Here is an 8,671-nt window from a genome sequence, read left to right as displayed (position 1 = left end):
GACCAGGGGAGTGGCAGAGAGGCATCCCATATCATTCCTGCAAGGCAGCCTGGAGGAGTCCTGCAGTTGGTTGAGGAGAATACCTGGATATCATACCTTTTTTGTCACTTTCCATGAGAATGCTTTGTATTAGCATGTGGTCAGTCTGCTGGAGCTTCGTGGTTCTTGCCTGGGTTTGTATGGCATGATGTAACTGTACTGTAACAGTATTTCTAAAGGTTAGTGCGTGGAATCTCAAACTCCCCCTGAATATCCGTGAATGATTTGAAGGTATGTCCATTATAGAGCTGGAAAATATATTTTATGCCTGCCTCTTCCAAATTTTTGAATCCTCTAAGTTTCAATATTTCTCTATATTGTCTATTATGCCACAGGGGAGTGTGGGTCAAGAAGCCCTGCTGTATCTGTACCAGCAACTTTCTGACAAAGAACCATAATGTATTCAGTAGTTTCACTGTGGGGGCCCCAGGGGTCTAAGTGCATGTATCCCGCCTCTAGCTGAGCAAGTACAGACACGCTCTCACCTGGTATGTCTAAAAGCTTACGGATAGGGTCTGCCAGCTCTATCGTTCCCCAACCCCCCAGCTGTTGTAGCTGGGACGCCAGGTAGTAGGCCCTGGGATGAGGGACCGCCAGCCCCCCCTCCTCTTTATTGTACTGCAGTGTCAATAACCATATCCTAGCATTTTTCTTTCGCCAGATTAGTTCATAATTACAATTTTTGATATAACATTCCTGCACCCAACAAGAGTATCTGTGAGGGGTTACAGTGTTGTGGCACCACCTCCACCGCCCAAGGCCCAATTTGTCTGCCCCTGTTTAACAGGGGCATGTAATTAAAATTATTTATGTAATATTTCACAGCAGGGCCCGTTCCTGCACCCAACAAGAGTATCTGTGAGAGGTTACAGTGTTGTGGCACCACCACCACCGCCCATGGCCCAATTTTTCTGCCATGTTTAACAGGGGCGTGTAATTACAATTCTTGATATAATATTTCACAGCAGGGCCCGTTCCAGTGCCAGACAAGAGTAACTGTGAGGGCTTACAGTGTTCTGGTACCACCAACACCTAAGGCCCAATTTCCTGCAGAGTATATAGGGCAGGCCGTATAGTATATAGTGCCTGGAGTTTGCATGTTCTCCCTGTGCCTGCGTGGGTTTCCTCCGGGTACTCCGGTTTCCTCCCACAATCCAAAGACATGCAGGTAGGTTAATTGGCTTCTGTCCAAAATTGGCCCTAGTATATGAATGGGGACCTTGGATTGTGGGCTCTTTGAGGGTAGGGACCGATGTGAGTGTGCAATGTACAGGGGCAATTGTAGACACTCACTCAGGTTGAACTGGAAGGACTGGTGTCTTTATTCAACCTTACTAACTATGAAACTATGAAACTATGAAACTATATACTGCTGTTCTGAGTATATAGTGACTGTGGGCCTGGGGGACTCCCACGCCATTTTTTTAAAAAATTTGGGTGCGGGGCTCTCTTTAATATCCATACCAGACCTGAAGGGTCTGGTATGGATTTTGGGGATGATATGCATGGCATTTTTCTTTTTGGTATTTTTATCTATATTGCCAGGATCCGACAATACATTACAGCCGCGAGCAGTTTTAAATGAAATGTTTTCCTTTAGAAATGTAATTTTGCTGTGGCACTGTTATAAACATGGGAAAGATGTGCTACTTTACAGGCATACTAAGGACACCCCCCAGGTACGATATATAAAGCAATATTTCATTTTTATTTTTTCATTTTAAGCATTATTAAAATCACTGCTCCCAAAAAAACAGCATTTTTAAAACTTTTTTTGCATTGATACATGTCCCCTGGAGCAGGACCTGGGTCCCCAAACACTTTTTATGGCATATGGTGATAACTAGCATATAAGCCTTTAAAATGATTTTTCATGTTCGTGTTCCATAGACTGTAATAGGGTTTGCGTTTTCAAACAAAGTTTTTTGCCTTTTCACATGTTCTGCTGCGAACCGAACTGGGTGTCCAGCTGATCCCTATAGCAGAATACATATTGGCTTAAATTGATGGATAAATTCCCCCACACACATCCCCAGGACTTTGTTCCGGAGGCTCGAGAATCTGCTGATATCCTTTGTCTGGGCTGTGGAAGCCCCCCAGGGTGGTCAGGCAGATACTATACCTCCCATTATCGGGGGGGGGGGGGGTCTGGCACTACCTTTCACATTTGCTTTTCACATTTACTACTGGGCGGCCGTTTTGGTCACAGTTCGGTGGTGGTTTTCCCAGCCCAGACAAAACCCGGCGGTCACCCTGGAGGCGGCCATCCTTGGCTCGTTTGCAGCTATGAGTAACCAAGGAAAATTTATGGAAACCCCAACCACATCTCCCCACATATGCCCCTATGGGGTAACCCCATGCTCTCCCACCTAAACAGTATCCCAGACCCTTCTCTGTGGGCAAAAAAGGGAATCATCACCTTAAAACACATAGTTCACAAGGGTAGACTTATGACTTTCCAGGAACTGAGGCGCACATATGCACTTCCGACTTCTTTTCAGTTCAGATACTGGCAGCTGAGGCATGCCTTTGAGGCCCAATTCCCTGCCCGCCTGACTTTGGAATCGGACTCTATTGAGCGTCTACTGACTTCCAGAGTAATGGGGAGACCTCTCTCGACTTTATACCTTTACCTTACAGTAGAATACGACACCAAACTGACCAAATCCTGGGAGAAATGGAGGTCAGACATCCCTTCTTGGGTGCGGAAGAGTGGGAGGAGTGTCTGACCTCATACATTTCCTCTATGATTGCCGCAAAAGACAGGTTTATACAATTTAAGTTCCTGCATAGGGATAACTTCACACCACAGAGGTTGGCGCGTATTTACCCTCACAGAGATCCTACCTGTCAAAGATGTAAACAAGAGCTGGGAACCTTCTGGCACATGGTCTGGTCCTGTCCCAAACTCCAGCCCTACTGGACGGCAGTGGTTTCTACGCTGAATGATGTGACCGGGTTGAATCTCCAGGTTGACCCTCAAACCTTACTATTAAGCCATTTGCCAAACATTGGGGGATAGGTATAGCAAACTGTGTCTTACATTCTCATTGTACTATGCCAGACGTGAGATTCTGTTGAGATGGAAATTAGAAGACCCCCCCTACCCTGGCCTCGTGGAGGTCGAGCGGTGACCATGGCGCTCCCCCTGTATAAGCTGACCTATGAAAGTAGACAATGCCCAGGGAAGTTTGATAAAGTCTGGTCCTCTTGGATAGATGCCTCTGCTGACCTCCATCCCCCCTCCCCCTAACTATGTTTCTGACCACACCAGTTGAGATCTCCCCTCTCCTGTTTAACAGCCATATCTCCTTCCCGCCCAGTCCACTACCACCCTGACCTCCCTCTCTCCCCCCCCCCCCCCCGTGCTCACATGACCTACATAAAGAATGTGAGATCTCACTAAAAATGTCATGCATTTATGACTGCGCGTAATTGGTACTCGTGACACCTGTATTGTTGGATCTTTAACTAAAAGATGACAGCCGGACGAAGGTGGCTTCTCCTGTCTATACCTGTTTGCCACCGGACTTACTGTGTTGTTTTGCAATGTAATGCTGATTTGTCTAATAAACTCTTCTGTTAAAAAAAATTGATGGATAAATTCGATTTTTTTTTTCTAATTATTGGGTATGTTTTATAGGGGAAAGAAAATATATATTTTTTTTTTTTCAAAATTGTCCGTCTTTTTTTTGTTTGTAGTGAAAAAAACGCAGAGGTGATCAAATACCACCAAATGAAAGCTCTATTTGTAGGAAAAAAAAAAAGACATACATTTTATTTGGGTACAGTGTTGCACGACCACGCAATTGTCAGTTAAAGTAAATCGCAAAAAATGGCCTGGTCAGGAAGAGGGGTAAATCTTCCAGAGCTGAAGCGGTTAATTTTTATTATTATTATTATTATTATTATTATTATTATACAGGATTTATATAGTTCTAACGCTTTACTCAGTGCTTTATAAATCCTGGTTAATGTTAGGACATAAAAATCTTTAGCCAAGCAAACCAGCTTTCATATACTGTATATATTTTATTTGTGTATTTAGCTATTTGCAAGGAGTTCAGCATTAAATAACAATGAAAAAAGAACAATATCATTATATTAGCAGCATGACATTTTAAAAACAAAAAAAGTGGACATTGCAAAAATGTTTATTATATAGCAAGAAAATGTCCTCCGATAATACGGCTCTGTGCATGGAATTATTTAGGAGAAATACATTTACCTCCTCTAGTATAGATATGCTAGAAGCATGCTGAACCAAATAGAAAGTGTTATAACTCAGAATATTAAAACTGTGTAAGGTCTGACCCGACAACGCAATGACACTTTGTAGTGGTTTGGTTTATTTATAGTACAACGAGATATCTTACAGCTAGGTAGCACAAAGAAAGGAAAAGAAAAGAAAGGGCATGCAGCATATAAAGCATAAATACATATAAATAGATAAGGAGCTGGCACACTGCCCGCCGCAGACAGACTTGGGTCAGTTTATGAACAGATAGTGAAAAATATGAAGGCAGACGCGAGAATTCGTAGACGTGAGGGGATATGTAAATTGTCATGTAACCAAGGAATGGCGAGTAAACGAAGAGAATTTTACGCAGAGAAACCTTTATAAACATCTGAACATCAGGATTAAAAAAAAAAGAAAATAGTGTTTTTTTTTGTTTTGTTTTTTGGGCTTTTTGTAAAACAGCAATTATTTAAATTTTAGGGGACCATAAGGATAATGGCTTACCCAGCCCAAGTGGTTAGTTTTTGAAAGCAGGTAAAAGCAGCCTCAGCTCAATTCATCCAGACCAGCTCGGTTCATCCAGACCACAGCTCCATCATGTTTCGTCCCACCCTCGGGGCTTAATCATGATCTCCATGATTAAGCCCCGAGAGCAGGGTGAAACATGTTGGAGTTGTAGTCTGGATGAATCGAGTTGAGGCTGCTTTTACCTGCTTTCACCTACTAACCACTTGGGCTGGGTGAGGTGTGCAGCGGCCGGGTTATCTCTTCCCATTTTTTTGCAGTATGCTTTGGGTCTAGATGGACCTTTCCCCAGCCTGCACCCTACCTATCCAGCGACATCCAGCTTATCAAACCTTGACCTTGGGCTGAATCCATGGCTAAAATGGGGGGGGATGGAGAAAGGATATTGGATGCCAGTCACTTTAGTCTTTTTAAAGTTTCATTGCAGAAAGGGTAAGGAGATGAGGTTTAAGGATCCCAGATACCATAATAGATCACAGCAGACTCCTCAGAACCAGGTCAATGTCCAACTTTATAGTGTCAGAACCTTTAACCCGACCCGGCAACACTAAGCATTTTCCCAAATTTCAATATGTCCTCCAAGTGAGTTAACAGGCCCTTCTGAGAGTCCAGCCTTCTTCCTGGCTCTCTTCAGCAGAGAGCCTCCCCTGGATCCCCCTCTTTGGCATAGCTTCCTCCAGACTAAGCAGGACCACTTCAGCACATGTTTGGCTGACTATTGGGTCTAACAGTAGAGAACCATCCATGAGCACCTCCCTAACCCCCGGGAAAGAGAGCGAGCACATGCCCTGTCTCAAAAAAAAAAAAAAAAAAAAAAAATATATATATATATATATATATATATATATATATATATATATATATATATATATATATATATGGTCTGCCTTGTTTACATAGCCAGACCATCATTCTGTCTCTCCATCGAACATTGTGCGTGCGCCCAGAGCCGATGGAAGAAATCATGTAGCGGTATGTCATTTTTCGCTTAAGGGCTGCTCTGCCGCAGCATATCTACATGGGGCGGTTCCTTAAAGTGGTTGTTAACCCACATCTACAAAATCCCCCCCAAATCCTCCTCTCTGTACTATAATATTAAGTGTGTCTGTGTAATGTAAAAAATCTGCCGATTGGTACCTATATGAGTGCAGTTCCTGGTGCTCAGCTGATTTGTCAGCTCTCTTCTCTCTCGGTTCACAGTTCCAGTGGGCGGTGCTGAGCCCTCCCACTGACGTTAGCCAGGGAGGAGAGAGAGAGAGCAGACAGTCAGCTGAGCACCGGGAGCCGCACTCATAAAGGTACCGATCGTCAGATTTTTTTACACAGGAACACTTATTATTATATTACAGAGGGGATTACAGCATTTTATTATTATTATTATTATTTCAGGTACTTAGGCCCATTTCACACAGGAGGGTGCAGGCGTCGACGGTAAAGTGCTGCTATTTTTAGCGGCGCTTTACCGTCATTTTAGTGGCGGTATGCGGTTACTAGCGTGGCGGTTTTAACCCCCGCTAGAGGCCGAAAAAGGGTTAAAACCACCCGATGCAGCGGTGCTTTGCCGGCGGTATAGCCGCGCTGCCCCATTGACTTCAATCGGTAGGAGCGGTTTAGGAGCGGTGAATACACCGCTCCTTCACCGTTCCAAAGATGCGGCTAGCAGGACTTTTCCCATCGTCCTGCCAGCACACCGTTCCAGTGTGAAAGGGGCCTCCAGTGATGTGAATGTATAATATATATATATATATATATATATATATATATATATATATATATATATATATATATATATATATATATATATATATATATATATATATATATATATATATATATATATATATGTAAAGCGCTGCGTGCATTGATGGCATGATATACTGTAAGGCCCCTTTCACACTGGGACGGTTTTCAGGTGCTACAGCGCTACACAGGCGCTATTTTTGGCGCTGTAGCGCCTGAAAACCATATATATATATATATATATATATATATATATATATATATATATATATATATATATATATATATATATATACATTCACATCAGTCCCTGCCCTCAAGGAGCTTACAATCTAAGGTCTAACTCATATTCATACATTCACATACTAGGGCCAATTTAGACAGGATCCAATTAACCTACCAGAATGTCTTTGGGGTGTGGGAGGAAACCCGGGGAAACCCACACAGGCACAGGGAGAACATGCAAACTCAAGGCAGGTGGTGCCGTGGTTGGGATTCGAATCAGCAAACCTTTTTATTAGCTGCAGATATGAGAACAGCAACAGCGGGGGGGGGGGGGTGGTGACTGGTACGAGCAGACAGGGAGGGGGGATGAGGACAGAGGAGACACAGGAGAGCAGGGCTGCAAATGACGGAGGCACATACGCTGACTACAGCATACCTCCCAACATTTTGAGATGGGAGAATGAGGGACACCTACTAGCTAACGTATGGAGGCATAGGACACCCCCCGCCACACCTTCTTAAAGGAGAATTACCCAAAAAAAAGGTTAATTAAGTCCATAAGGACTTTTTTTTTACCACTACTATTCCTTTATATTGTCTTTTAAATTTTACAAATGCAGCAATTTGGAAGTTGGACGAAATGTTTAGCACTGGGAAACACTATTTGAAAGCTAAAAAGTGCATTTTATATACAACTACGGTATATAGATCAGACCAAAATGAGGGACAAATGAGGGGTAAAGAGGGACAGAGGGACATTGCTCCAAATCAGGGGACGGTTCCTCTAAATCAGGAACAGTTAGGAGCTATGTGACTGCGGTGTTAGGGCTCAGCAGCCCTGATATATCGGAGTCAGCATACAGGGGGTAGGGGATAGCCAGGCAGGATCAGCCAGGTTTTTTTAGGTGACACAGGGGGCCAAATTACACAGCAAAAGCACTGTGCTGTACAACATGCTTTAAGGGAACATGATCCATTTTTTTTTGGGGGGGGGGGGGGTTAACAAACACTTTAAATGGTTAAGGTCAGTGGCGTCGCTAAGGGGTGGCTTTTGGGGCTATAGCCCCGAATCTGGGGCCCATAGCCCCAAGTCTCTGCAGGGGTTCCCAAGGGAGGGGAGGCTCTCTGGGGACCCTGATGTAAGTAAGGGGACTCTCTGGGGACCCTGATTTTAAGGGGGAGGCTCTCTGGGGACCCTGATTTAAGGGGGAGGCTCTCTGGGGATCCTGCTGTAAGGGGGGCTCTCTGGGGACAGTGATGTAAGTGGGGATCTCTCTGGGGACTCTGATGCAAGGGGGGGCTCTCTGGGGACTCTGATGTAAGGAGGAGGCTTTCTGGGGACCCTGATGTAAGGGGGGTCTCTCTGGGCACCCTGATTTAAGGGGGGCTCTCTGGGGACCCTGATGCAAGGGTTAGGCTCTCTGGGGACTCTGATGTAAGGAGGAGGCTCTCTGGGGACCCTGATATAAGTGGGGTCTCTCTTGAGATATATAAACACACATGAATTATACTGTATATACATGTGTATGCTCGCCCAAGCGTATGGCTTTCTTTACTATGCTGCTATGGGCTTTAGCCCCAGATCTTTTGTAGACCTAGCAACGCCCCTGGTTAAGGTTGTTCTAAAAGCAAAAGGGGGGTCCAACCCACTACTAGCAAGATGTACCTAATAAAGTGGCCAGTGAGTTTACATACTTACATTGGTCCAAGCTGATCACCCCTGGAGTTCAGCTTTAACCGCAATGCAATTAGTATCATGAATATCCCTCGAAGGGCTGCAATTCAGAGTCCAGTATGGGGTCCTCCTGAGCAAGTGAAGTATAAAATGCAGGATAAACAGGCTTAAGACATCTCAGTATGGGGCCTAATATGATGATATGAATAGAAGTGCTAGGTGCGATA

Source organism: Lithobates pipiens, unplaced genomic scaffold (genome assembly GCF_037356315.1).
Source record: "Lithobates pipiens isolate NorthernLeopardFrog02 unplaced genomic scaffold, aLitPip1_a1.2 Scaffold_8, whole genome shotgun sequence".
Classification (NCBI taxonomy): domain Eukaryota; kingdom Metazoa; phylum Chordata; class Amphibia; order Anura; family Ranidae; genus Lithobates; species Lithobates pipiens.
Note: the sequence above shows the minus strand (reverse complement) of the source record.